Source organism: Zophobas morio, unplaced genomic scaffold (genome assembly GCF_036711695.1).
Source record: "Zophobas morio isolate AGI-343-1 ecotype UQ-CSIRO unplaced genomic scaffold, CSIRO_AGI_Zmor_V1 ptg000276l, whole genome shotgun sequence".
NCBI lineage: Eukaryota > Metazoa > Arthropoda > Insecta > Coleoptera > Tenebrionidae > Zophobas > Zophobas morio.
The window spans coordinates 32,062-46,330 of NW_026972380.1; the positions used below are offsets into that span (position 1 = coordinate 32,062).

General features: G+C 33.9%; 1 long non-coding RNA gene and 1 other non-coding gene across 2 annotated transcripts; one reads left to right on the forward strand and one right to left on the reverse strand.

Moving 5' to 3' along the window:
- The first annotated feature begins 2,085 nt into the window (after positions 1–2,085).
- Trnas-uga (transfer RNA serine (anticodon UGA)) lies at positions 2,086–2,167 on the forward strand. Its single transcript has one exon. It is a non-coding gene; the product is annotated as a tRNA-Ser (tRNA).
- A 5,445-nt stretch (positions 2,168–7,612) lies between these two features.
- On the reverse strand, positions 7,613–8,093 carry LOC135119579 (uncharacterized). Its single transcript, XR_010278281.1, has 3 exons — positions 8,005–8,093; positions 7,768–7,940; positions 7,613–7,711 (listed from the first exon to the last, which is right to left on the reverse strand). It is a non-coding gene; the product is annotated as an uncharacterized LOC135119579 (long non-coding RNA).
- Between the last annotated feature and the right edge of the window lie 6,176 nt (positions 8,094–14,269).

Here is a 14,269-nt window from a genome sequence, read left to right on the forward strand (position 1 = left end):
GTGAGCATTATTTTTGTATTGTATAGACGACATTTTCTTTTTTAAATTGCCTAAGCAACAAAACTCGTGAAGACACTACTAATTAATAGAATATATATATAATTTTATGCTATAAAAAATTAAATATATCCATATAAGTAATATTTTAAAAATTTTATATCACTACCTTTAGAAAGTTCCTTTTGTAACGTAAGAAATTAATTTATCTACCCCGACAGTATCTATAAGTGTAAAGTGGGAACCGCATATTATTGTTTAGTTTAATTGGAATGCCATTTAATAAAGTGCTAACCTTTTTGTTAAATAAAAAAACTAATCAGTAAATTATCTTTCCTGCCTTAAAGTTCACCATGAAGATTAATAAAAACAAGAATCCGACGGGTCAATACCTTTGCTTTGAATAGATTGTTGCCCCTTTCCATTAAAAAAAGATTTATAAAGGCCAGTAAAAGTTTGCCTTTTTACTTTAACCTTAGCAATAAAGACAAATTCTTTGTTTTTCCTGTTTAATTACATAGTGCTATATTACTTTAACTTTCGCATAATGGTAGCAGTCCACTCGCAACCCGCTAATAAGCAGTGAAGCAAAAGACCAGGGTCTGCCTTAAGACTTTCGCTTATACATGTTGCCAGGTTCGCGAGTGCAGCATACAAGACTTACTAGCAATAAATTCTTTGTAAGCAAGACGTAAAAAAATTATACTTGTATACTTTTGGCGTTTTAAATTTGTGGGCGTACTACGTAATTGACTTCTCCTTATTTTAACAAAGTGGGCAACTATTATTTTTTACTTGCTTCATAAAACTTTTTGTGTTTTTGTTATTTCCAAAACTTGTGGCATATCAAAAGCAATTATCTTCTAAATTACAAATTTGAAAATTATTTTATCTTTATAAAAATTATTAAGCTAATTTTAAAATCCATAAGTATCCTTAACACCTAGTATAAACTATAATCTTAAAAAATTATTATCCTGGGCTAAACTAAAACCGTTGGAATAAAAAAATAGGGTAATTTACAATTGCGTCTCTATAATATTATAATTTATTATTTAAGTTAATATATACTACTATAAAATAATTTAAAAAGGCTTCTTATATATAATGTGTACTCTTTGTACACTTAATAAGATTAGCTAACAGTTAGATTTATTCTTCAACGTACTCGTGAATTTAGGAGTAGTCAAAAATACTGTACATAATAAATAGTAGTATGCTTAGTATACTTCTTTATTTAATAAAAACAAAAAAAAAAGGCATGCACCAACGTGATTGCGCCTGTCTATAATAGTTTTGTACACGTAACGCTAGGCAATATTGTTAACATAAATTAAAGTTAATTAATTGCTATAGAAAAACACAGGCTCATGTTTTTAATGAATGTAAAGATCTATCATAGAGCAGAATGAAAGAGAATTTTAGATGAGAAGTTAAAATGCACTTACCTTCAAGAAGGTAGTAAATCTACTATTACAGCATTGCTGGAGAGAATGAGCTTTAAAAAACGTAGTTATTCTAAAAAAAAAAAATCAACAAGTTCGCGCAGGATCAGTGTTGTTTTTTTTTTAATTTTAAGGTAAACCTTAATACTATGTATAAAAAATAACTTATATAATGAAATATTATAACGTGAAATATAAAAAGAACTACTACTTGCTACTAATATTCCTGTAGTTTTTATTTTAAATATACTGAAAGTAATTTCATAATTTTTTAACTCGAAGCGTTTCTAAGAGGAATGTACATATTTAGTTCGAGCGGAAGGTACGATACGATCATGACCATAGTTAATTACGAAAACTTAGAGCATTACTTTAATATTTTTTATTTACCTTCTTTCGCTATTTAAGTTAAGGCATGGCCTACTTCTAAACTGTCAAAAAACAAGCATTTTCCTTACTCTTTAAACAGTCTAAAAAAATTCTAAATATTTGTATTTAAATACCCTTTTTTTAGTATACCCAGCTTAATTTTTATAAACAGTTGGAAAAGTAATAAAGCTATGGGTAGAAAATTATAGTGGTACACTAAAAATAAATATTATTTAGTTTATAAAATTATATTTATGACCCACAGATCCACTGTGCGTTCGTGTCCGAGCGGTTAAGGAGGTGGACTTGAAATCCACTGGGCTATGCCCTCGCAGGTTCGAGTCCTGCCGAGCGCGTATTTTTCTGTAGCGGCGGGCTTCTGTTAAACTCGAACTCTGATACAGCTGAGCCTCTCTGTTATCCGCTTTAAAATTTTACTTTTGTAACTTTAATGAAAACTACAAAATAGACCGCACTTTAGTGACATAAGTTTAATAAAAAATTTTAGATGAGCAAGCAAAAAGGGTCAATTACGCGAAATATTTAATTGTTAAAAAAAACCATTAATATGTAGTATTCATTAGAAAAAAGATTTAGTTTAAGAGTTTAATTAGATAAAAACTTTACTAGAGTTTATTATAATAAAAAAAAACTGTACAAATTACTGTTACTTTTTAAAAAATATAATAATATTGTCTTCAATGTTATTGTATAATAAATAGTTTCCATGAAATTGTTTAGTAGAGTTTACTGTTTTACAATATATATTAGATGTAATTTAAAATTATCTGCATACTTGTAACAGTTCATACAATTTCTTATATGCTTGACTACTTATATAATAAATTTTCAAAATAATGACTAAATTAAAAGAATAAATATTTAAAAGTGAGACGATAACTTTTCTGTATAATATTTTTCCGTTTATATTTAAAACAGTAAGCGTTAACTTCCGACAGATAGTAGTCTGTAAAAGTATTTAGCTAACTTAATAGTGTTAATAATTTTCAAGAGCTTTTAGATTAGTAACCGACTAAAAAAATAGAAAGAATAGTTTCTTAATGTATTATTTTTGTAAACGCTCTCAAGCGTTTTTAATAGAAACTACTCGAAATTGAATACAATTTTAAGCTACAGAAATTTTTATCTCTAACACTAAAAAATCATCGCTTTAGGAGTTCTTTTCGCTACCATAAATTATTCTTACTAATCACCAGCAGCATTATTAATGTTACCTTAAACCATTATCTATATATATAATTATTACTATAGACGTTATTTACTACGGATTTGCTCTTTGTATTTGGTCACTTCAACTTTTATTATATATATTATACTTTAATAAAAAGGGCTCCTCTTTTATTGGAGGTGGATTTAGGAAGAACAAAAGAAAATCTATTAGCTATCATAGAATACTTCGTAAAGAGCTGACGACTGCAATAATTGAAGTTACAGGACTTGAAAAAAACGTGACTAACCGAAGAAAAAAATTTCCATAACAGTTATAAAGTTAATCTTTACTCTGCTCTTCAAATACTATACGAGCCTTAGAAAGAAGTCATTGAGAGAGAAGAAAGTGCTTTTGTGAAAAAGGTACCAAAAAAAATAACGACACTAATAGCAACTTTATAAATGATAGTAATAAATAGATAAAGTAAAAGGTATTTGTAAACCTACAGTTTGAAAAAAATTTTGCAAATAACCTTAACGATTGTAACAACCTTCATAGGAAGTTTACTGATAACACCACTAAAAAATCTATTTTTAATAATGGTAACAATATATTTAAAATTAGCAAAAACAATAATAAACCTTTAAAGGGCACATACAGCCTAGACTTGAAGATGGCAATACTCCTTTCATGTCCGAAATATTATCAGCAACTCCAAATTCTCTTGAGGCTGCATCTCCTCTTAGGCCAAATAGTAGAACCCCCCTCTAGTTCTCGTCGAAAGAAGTGGAAACATTTTGTTAAACTACTGCAAGTTAGCGGCTCCAAGATTCCAAAGTTTTAAGGGCACACGTCAAGGCATTAAAAAATTTTCAGCAACTATGTACTAGTGGCGAACCATCATCTAGTTATGCGTGGTGAGGCCTCCCTCGCCGAATCTATTGCCACCTTGATGCCGATGATGTTGTGCATATATCAGAGTGCGATCGACTAAAGCTGTTGGAATAGAAAACTGCCTACCACTTCAATCAAAATCGAAGAACTTCGGTGAAGTAACCACATCGAAATGTTACCACCGCCAAGTCTTCGGCACAGTGCAACTTTACCTTTCTGCGGCTCTCGGTAGCGTGGGCCGCTAGACAGCGCAATGTTAAAAAGCCCGGAAAGTCCTGCCAATTGAGCAAATTACGATGAAGCACACACCACCAACTCTTATAAGGCTGCAAAAAAACTTTACCCGTGGAGAAGACTTACAGTAGCCCATCAAATTGCTCTTTAAAAGGAGTCTAGCAAGTGTAACCCTAACGATCTCGTATGTCGCTCGCTTGGCCCCAGAGGCAACTCACCAGACAATCAACCAGAAGAACCACACAGCAACCAACATGGCGGGAACTGCTTGCTACATTAGCAACAAACCTGTCAACAACGCCTTAGACAGTAAAGGGTTTGATATCCGTTTGTATTTGGTTTTTAAAGCACGGGCGCTTCATCATTTGCGTCTTTTGTGCCAGAGCGCAGGTAGACTTTCATTTCACGGAGGAAACATGAGTTGTAAGAGTTGGTGCAGCGCGAAAGAAACTACCTGTGTGTTTTTAGTGAGACTAATCTATCTCTTAGTGCCCATATAAGTTCTGCAACTTTTCGACGTATTAGAATTTATGAGGGCAAGGATAGATATGCGACCGTTAAATGACCGAAAAAGTGAGTCGCGTCGGTGGGATGCGCAATCATGACCTTGAGTATGTGCGCCAGTGTCCACCCCGCTGAGCTTCGACGACAACTCTCGAGTCGAACCCAGTATGATGGTTTTACGTATCTAACCTGTTAGAGAGGAACGCTGGGGGCACTCGTGCCCTAACTCCTGCAGAAAAGAGAGGAATTCAGGTTAAGGGGTTGTGACCCCTTGCAAAGGCCAACCGTAGTATGCCAGTGCCTGAAAATTAAATTACGTTTTTCGTGGTTTATTTTTATTGTAAAAGAAAAGCTTACTAAAAACTGCGTTGAGGTTATTAAACAGTTTATTTTGATTTGGTTTGCAAAACTACAAGGGATATAAAGTTTTACATTATATTTGAAGCTACTTTGCACAAATAAGTTTTATGATAGACAAGCTATATGACTATCATAAAGCTATTTTTACTTAATATTAATTACGACACTTACTTAAACTCGTCCCACTAAAAGAGTTCAAGCATATGAAAATTAAGATTTTTACTTATATGTCTTTTTTTACCATTTAAAGAAGACTGAATATGGAAATATACACTCTACTATTTTTTTTTCCTAATAAAATAGAGAAGTTATCATGTCGTTATTTATACTAATACTACTTTTTTGGTTTCATAATAATGTTAGTATTAAAGCCTTTTATTTTAATAACAAACAAAGAAAACCTTACAATTTTCCATGGCTTGCTTCTTTGCAAGTTAGAGTACTTTTGTTAATTACTAATAACTCCTTTGTGGCTTACTTTTAAGTTAGCTTGTAGAAAACGGTGGTCGCTTCCACTCTTGCTTTGGTGTCCTTATAGCTAACGGATGGGTATTAACGGCTGCCCATTGCAATTCTAGATTTAATTTAGTATGCTTTGGTAATTTTTTTTTAGAAGTTTCTTTTTATACAGAAAGTAACCATTAAATAAATTTAAAAAAATTTTATTATTTCATAAAATAAAACGTTAGAGTAACAAAGGTATTATATTTTTATTTTTAAAATTCGTTAAGTTTTCATGTTTTTAATATAAGCGTACTAATAGGGTAACAAAAATATTATATTTTTTTAAAAAATACAAATTTTAACATAAGCATACTGCAAGAGTAACAAATATTTTATTTAATTTTCTATAACATTATAAATTTTAAGGAAAACTTACAACTATTTATTGTATAAGCACACAGTTTAACAGTTTTATTTGTTATAAAAAAACAATTTATATCATCGTATATAATGTAGATGGAACAACCTTACGAAATTGGTCTAATTTTACTTGTTATGAGGTTGACTTTAAAAAAACACATCCTGATTGGAATAAAAAAACATACATGAATGATTTAATGTTGGTGTCCTTCTCTAAAACTTCTCCACGGAAAATATTAAAACTAAACAATGTATTATATAAAGCTTTATAATAATAAAATATCAGTAAATACAGTTTTTTTCTAAGAAATCTTTTCCAGAAAAAAAAAGAATATAAGAATTTTTATACGTACGGATGGGATACTCAATTTGAACTTAATTATTCTCAATTACAACGTTATGAACTAAAATTAATTAATAATCAAAAGGTTTTAAAACTTTTATGTTTTTGCTGTAACTTATATAGTATTTTCCTTTAGTTATAAATATTATCTATCAAACTTTCTGGTCTTTATAATGATTTACTTTTTAAGAATGTATGTAGCATCATGATTCTTCTCTTAATAACTTCATTAACAAAATTATTTCGCAGCAAATTATATTTTTAGAAGAATTATTTTTTATGCTTAAAAACTACCCCTTTCTCGTTATAATAAGAATAAATTATTTAAAACTTGAACATAAAAAACCTAAATTTTTTCGGGGATTAGAAATCTTTAATCTTTATAAATTTTTTTTTTTTATCGAAGTATCAAAATTAAGTGTATTTTGAAAACTAAATTCTTACGAAGTCAACTTGATTTTTTAGTATGTAAAGGCACTTTAATATATTAGTTATTACCAAAAAATCTATAATAAGCACGGAAGTAAAAGTTAATAACCCAATTGTTTTCGCTAGGAAGCCATTTAGCGCAATTTTTGCATTTCACCTTAAATTTTTTTAAAATACTTAAGCGGCACAAAAAATTAAAAAGAATAATTGAAACAGTGCTCGATCTGGAAAGGCGATATACCTGAAGTTCTACCACGTAATATAATTTGCATGACGCACAAAAACAAGAACGCTTTATTAAGCTGTGATGGTTATAGTGGAGGACCACTGCTTACTTTTTCTAACGCCACAGAAACTCTTCTTGGTATTACTTCGTTTGGAAGCAGATTCTGTAATATAAAAAAGCCAATTGCTTATACTCGGATACGACATTATATTAGCTGGATAAAAGAAGCCATCTCTCAAAAGAAGGAATCTAGTATTTCTGCGATTCCAGCTGCTTGTTTGCCTCAAGAGGAGAGCAATCCGAGATGTGACGTTGTGGAACGTTATGCATTGAAAGGAGAAATTATAGCGAGATTTGTACTAAGAACGTCAAGGATAATGACTGACGCCATCTATATTATTTCGCAACAACTCTCTAAGCCTGTGTTGATTTATAAAGCAGGATCAAGCCATCTTATAGCCACCGTAAAAGGTAAAGCTATATTCTTTTTCATAGATGTACATCTTTATGTTATTAACACCCGCTTATAAAGTTTCTAACGGAAGCTGGGGAGAAATTAAAAATTCAGAAAATTTAGTATCTTTCTGCCTAAAACCTGGCATTTATTACCTAGCGTTGGATGTTAAAGAAAGTTTATTAAAAAGTTACTTTAAACTTTTTATTGTAAAAGAAGAGCTTCTTCCCTCATGCCATTCAGAGTTTAAAAGTTTTTCAAATCTAGAAAGTCCAGAAATATGTAAAGATTCAAATTTTAGGCATAATTATCCATTACGGTGTGTGTATATTCAAGGAAATGTTACACACAAGAAAGTACTGGCCTTCACATTTGAAGAAGATGCAATACTATCGTTTTGGTTTCACGCTCCCCACTCGTCCTTTCTCCGTGTTAATCAAAAGATTGGAAATTTTACACAACAGTTATTAACATTACCAGGAAAACTTGGAGAATGGCAGTCAATTAGTAAAATTTGCTTAAGAAAAGGAGAATATTTTGCATTTGTAAGCAACGTTTTAGCTTTTAATATAAGCAGTCCTTTCCAAATAAATTTATTAACCTTTGGAAGGACTTGTAAAAGAAACTCTGAGGGATTAGTCCCCCTTCACCTTCAAGTTTTATATAACCGAAGCGATTACGTTAGAATTAATTTAAACGTTATAAATGACAAACCTGAAGTGAATCATCAAACCGAACGATATATAAATAGTGGTAATAGCTTGGTTATACAAATATTATATCCCACCTTACTCGTTACTTTTATACCTTAAAGAAGATTACGTAAAAAGAATGCTTTATGCTATGTTTATATTAAAATAAAATTGAATATATATCATTCACTTATACTAAAAATCAAATTTTTTTTTGTAATAAAACAAAAAGATATAATATTAAAATTTATAAAAAAATAAAGCAAAAGAATATAAAAAAAATATGCAAAAAAACGATTTGATAATAAATAATATAGTAAAGCTTGTCTGCTTTTTTTTTTATTGCCGACATTTTCTTGTGCTCGATCGGGCCGTAAAAGAAACCACCGAATCAACGTGCTCTCAATAGGATGATAGCGTACACATTAGCTTTAAGCTTCTGTTAAAGCAATCTCACAAATATATATGTATTAAAAATAATTTATACCTCTAACCCATAATATGTATCTGGTCTATTGCGCGTTCAGCGATAGCGTATAGTGGACCTCAGTTATTAGTAATCGATTGGTGTGCTGACTGAGCCGGAGGTGGCGATAGCATTGCGTCGAAAACATTACCCAGAGATTCAACCTGGAGATCTTTATGTAAGGCATCGTTGCGAACAAATCACGAAGAGACTATTATCGATGAGTCGTAAGCACAGGCAGCAGACGCGTATGTCATAATCGTTCGGATGCACAGCAAACACAAGCGTCGTTTGTTGTGCAGCGAGAGTTTTCTTTGGGCACAAAGTAAAGGGTGAAGAGTTTGAACTGCCACCTTGACGTTCGCCGCGATATAGTTTAAGTGCGGCCGCCACAAGGGTTTATTGTCAGTAATGACCCCCAGGTACCTCGTCTGAGGGCGCCAAAGAATTACCTAATTTTCAAAGGTCAGCGGCGGTGGTGATGTAGTACGCTTCTTTGCGATAAAAAGAGCTTGCTCTTTTCCGCATTAATAGTAATTCCAACGACGACTCCAATTGGCAAGCGTCGTAAGGTAGTACTACAGATGCTGGCGCAATTGGGCAAGGTGACTTTGACGAGGCGTAAATCGCCCTGTTACCCGCATATAACACAATTCACATTGGTGATCGTCAGGCTGTGGCACGAGACGTCCACTCTGTCAAACGGAGGAGCTTCTGAGTAGTGGAGCGTTCTTGTCGAAATCCAAATTGGAACTCTGGCAGGGCGCGGCTTGCGTCAACAAATGCTTTCAAGCGGCGCAGTATGGCCATCTCAGCTACTTTGCCGACAGTTGACAAGAGACTGATAAGAATGTATTTGCTTGGCGTAGATACCGGTCGTGGTGTCTTTGGGAGTATCACAACAGTTGCCGTCTTCCAGCGTAATGAAAAGGTGCCGAGAGTTATCGTCCAGTTGATGAGGCAACATAGGCGTTCTACAGCAACCACTGGTATTTGCTTTAACATCACTTTGGTGATACCGTCGGGCCGAGGTCTTCACTTCGACAAAGCGTTAATAATCTCTACGATTTCGACTATGATGATTTGGCTCCACCCGTCCCTCGGCATAAGCAAGGAAGTTTGACTCATGAAGCACTCTATCAGCAACTAAATAAGTAGGTGGCACACACTGAGTAGCGAGGTGACCGTGTAAAAGTGTCGCTTTGTCAGCATCATTTCCGGCCACAAAATTGCCGTCTCGCATAGCAGGTAATGGTAAACACACTCCGTTTTTGTATTTCCTTATAAAATTTCAGAAAGAGACGCGACAGTTACAGTTATTAGCCGATATATTACTTAACTTTGTCTCTTACAATCGGTAATGATGCGCTAACAGCTCTTTCCTAAAGCGCCAGTGTAGTTTATTATGCGCTAATTGATCTTCGGGATGTTGCGGTACCGTCCCACTAGAATAAGGTGTCGCCGCTCGCAGATAAGGGCCTTCAATCTATCAGGCAAGCGGTTAGGGCGGAACTCAAATTCACGTGTTTTCGTGGCGGTGTGATACGCCATGGTCAAAATACCCTCGAATTTCAGCAACAGCAACGTCGACTAAGACTGGCGTGCTTCTTTTATTTTTAATTAATATCAGTACCTGGTGCTCGATCGAGTTAAAACTTCGAATATTCGAGCTCTCAATCAGGAGTAATTACAGATATATTACAAATAGCATTCAGGGTATCATTATTTTTTTACATTAAAAAAAAAAAACTAGTGCTTAAGCGCGTCACATCGGCGGCTATAACGTGCCCCGTTTCATGGCTCGTAAATAAGTTTCTCTCTCCCGCAAGCGATTTATGTGTCTGGTAAGCCTGTCGTAAAGGGCCAGTGCAAGGCGATGGAAGGTGGAAGACAATGTTTAAAGGGTCCAGCTGAAGGTCCCGCTGAAGAGCAACATTTCTCAAAAACCTGGGCGCATTTGTCAGAACACGCAGAAATTTTGTTCTGTCGCACTTGAAGTGCCGACACTTTCGCATTGGAGTCGTAGACAAGCAGCAGAGGCGCATGTCATTATTGGCTGGATGTAAGACAAATACAATTGCCGTTTGTTTCGCAGAGAAATCTTACTCTTCCGCAAAGTAAAGTAAAAGAGCCTTTGTGGCTGCATTGACCTTCGCCACTATATATAGTCAAGTGACACCGCCAGGAAAATTTGTTGTAGGTGATGGTTCCCAAGTATTTCACTTGAGAACATCACAGAATCTTCACGCCAACAAAGGGACGCGTTTCTTTAAAATTAATATAGCTTTGCCCTTCATCGCATTTATAGTGACCTTCCAATCACGGCTCCAAGCGGTAAGGGTGATTTATGTGTGTGGTCGGAAGGAAGGGTACGTCGCTCATGTAAAATGCATATAAAAGGGGCGAGAGAAGTCAACCTGGGAACCCCTGCTGTCAGAGATCGAAGTAGTGACAGGGCCCCCCTACGGGCACGCTGAAGACGTGACCATTCAGATATGATTTCAGCACGTTATAAAGGTCTAAGGGGCGGATAACGAGCGATTTGTGCAGCAAACTTAATGCTAAACTTGATTAAATGCCTTCTTAACGTCAAAGAAGAGAGCGCCTTTTTACCTTCTTATAGTTAAAAGTGCGAGTGGTCCATTCAGTTAAGCAGAGGAGCTGTTGGGTCCTGAACTTCTGTTATTGTAAAAAATCTCGTGGTATCTATACTTTAAAAATGGTTCGAAGAACCAATCAAAATTAGTTCATCACCCATCAACTTCCCTTTTCCTTAGATTCAAAAAAAATTACCTTTCATAGTAATTTTTTGGCATCCAAATAAAATCGGATTCGAAGAACCAATCAATATCTGTGTTATGACAAAAAAAATCCCTTTTTTTTTGTTAATTGAAATTGTTTAGTTATTTTCTTGTTATAAAAACTAACAATTTTTTTTTTGAAAATCTGAATTCTGTACTTAACTTTAATTAAAAAATTGTAAATTTTTAAAATTAAAGTAGTAAAAGTTTAAACAAATATAATTTTTGTTCCTACTCCTTCCAGGAAATTATCTATGGAAATATTAAAAAAAGAGACAGTTATTTACATTCTATCAACCAAACACTATTTCTAATGTAACCATATTTTACATAAAACTATACTAAAAAATTTCTTATTAGCAATAAACTATGAAAACTTACATAATCGCTAATGGATATTCTACACACTGTTATATATATAATAATAGCTTTATCGAATTGTTAACTTGGAATACTCGAGTTTTTAAACAGGTGTGGCCTTGCCTGCAAGAATAGGTTAAGTTTTTACCTGTATATTATTGGTGCTCTCGTCGTTTTATTTGAACTTCCAATTAGCATACAACTATCACGCTAAAAGTTTGTTACACGGACGCCGGTATTGTGCGCCGCTCTATGAATGTAAGTGAGTTCTTCAGCTAAAGGACGATTAGCGTGCATACAGCTATCCGAATTTAACCTTTAAATGCGTACTGTATCATACTTGAAACACCTATTTGAGGCTAGTATAGCAATCTAGTAGTAATTCTTATAAAAACTAAAGCGTGCATTGTATATGTAAAGGTCTGAAAAATCATGCACCCAACGATACACGCCTTAGTTAATCAAACTTCTACTAAATTGCTCTACTAAGCTTAATTAGAAGGCGTACCAAATATGTTACAATATGTATTTTCATCAGCTGCTCACCTCTAGTTCTCTGTGTAGAGTATCATTTCGTACACACGATGCATTTGTTGAAAAGACGCAGCAGTTTTCGTCGCAATTAAAACGAGGACATTACCACAGAAAAGATGAAGGAGAAGGTCCAGCATTAGATTTTGTTAAAAAAAATTTATAAGGAAGTATATTAAATATGAGTTAATTAAATATATATATTTTTAAATATATATATTTTAATGTGTATAATATTGTAAAATAATGTGGTGTATAAAATAAATTTATGGAATACGACTTATAAAGAAAATAAACGAAAGCAAGGAACGACATTTATTGACCAGTTTTCGGCCTATGTTTATACCTTTTATAAGGTTGAAGCCCTGCTTCCATTTTTGAATACTAAATTTATTTTTGTACCAAATAAATTCTACTTTATTTAGTTAGTAACTAATTAATAAAGTAGGTTAAATTATTTTGTTTGCGGAGAAATATGCTCTCCTTCCCTGTATTTTTTTTTAAACTGGTTTTCATATTTTTTTTATTGGTTTGCTTACGATCATTTTTCCTGTGATAATATAGGGGGTGTTGCTTGAATTTTTGAGTTAGTGCTTTCTGTATTTAGGTTTGTTTGTAATTGTGTTGATGGTAAGTGTGTTTTATATTTAATGCATTATATTATATATTTTTGTGTTCTAGATTTCTTTTGTTTTTGCATTTTGTGTTATGAACGGTATTTTATATGTTTTTATATACTGTGGTATTTAGTTTTTTTTCTTTGTATCCCGGTACTTACAGTCTTCGCTTATTGCGCCAAGAAAAATTAATTTTTCTGCACAAGAGTGTACTGTTTCTGAGTCGCTTCCATTACTCTGCCCCCATGAAATTTTACGTGCCGACGCCACAGCCTAAAATCTAGGCTACTAAGTATTTCCCGTTAAAAAGTTAACGATGTCGGCAGCGTAATGCGTTTTTTAGCTATAAAAGCGCCCTACTCTTTACTGCGTCTACCTAGAGGCCCTTCCCTGACAAACCAGCTATTTAGCGTGACCAGATAAAAATGTAGACATTTACGTAGTAGAAAAGTCGACTAACGACGGATGGACCATCATATCGTCGGCGTTTGGGGATTAACTAGAGAGGTGTGCCGCTCAGATGGTATGCGAATAACAGCAGCTTTTGTTTGATGTGCCATCGAATGAGGGTTCGACGCTAGCATTTTAGGACCTTTAACTCCTTAGAAAGGGGGTTAGGTCAGTTTGTAACTTTTAGGTAGCTGTTGCGTTGATATGAGTTCTGTCATTGCACGCATGAATACGGCATAGCACTGTTCAGTAAGAATGGAACAATTCGCAAAAAAAAGACGGAAAGAATATCTTTTCATGCTTTCTTTTCATTGCTCAATTTTAGCCGGAAAAGATTGGCCTAACAGTTCTACAGCATCTCAATAGCAGTTGAAAGGCATATACTTTATAGGACAAAGATATCTAACACGTCCATTATACCAGTCTTTCACGCCTTGTGAGTCGGCAGCTGTGGTCCTAAAAGGTACTCGACCCGATCTTTTCTGTGTAGGCTTCGAGTATGTAGTCCTACAGTTTGCAACCCGACCTTTCCACTCAAAATGTTTCAAAGAGGCTGCAGAGTTACGTAAAAGAAAGCGTAATGATTGAACGGCGAAAATAGTTTACTAAGAGGGTTATTAATTGCAATCACAGTCACGGACCCCTCTCTACAGGGTTATACCATCGCTGCAATTCTTTGTACTTTTAACAGTGCTACTATATAGTTTGGATACTCAGTTTATCTTTACAGTAATTAATAACTTTAAGTAAATAATAGTGTGTAGGCCGAACCCTTATTTATGTATAATATATAGTTTGTAAAGTGGCGGGGCGGTGTTTAACTTTCAGGCGGCTCAAAAATATACAATAAAATTATTACAAGACTTTTGAGTTTTAACTAAATTTTACTACGTATATACTATGTTACTTTACTTTATTGTTTCTAATATATGAATACTTAAAGCTCCTTTTTTTTATGGTATGGGGCAAACGTACTCGCGGGAGTTAAAATCGTGGGCGCAACTCTTCTGGCATGCGCCCAACTATAGATTATTATTAGGAGGCTTCTGCGCTCATAGGGGG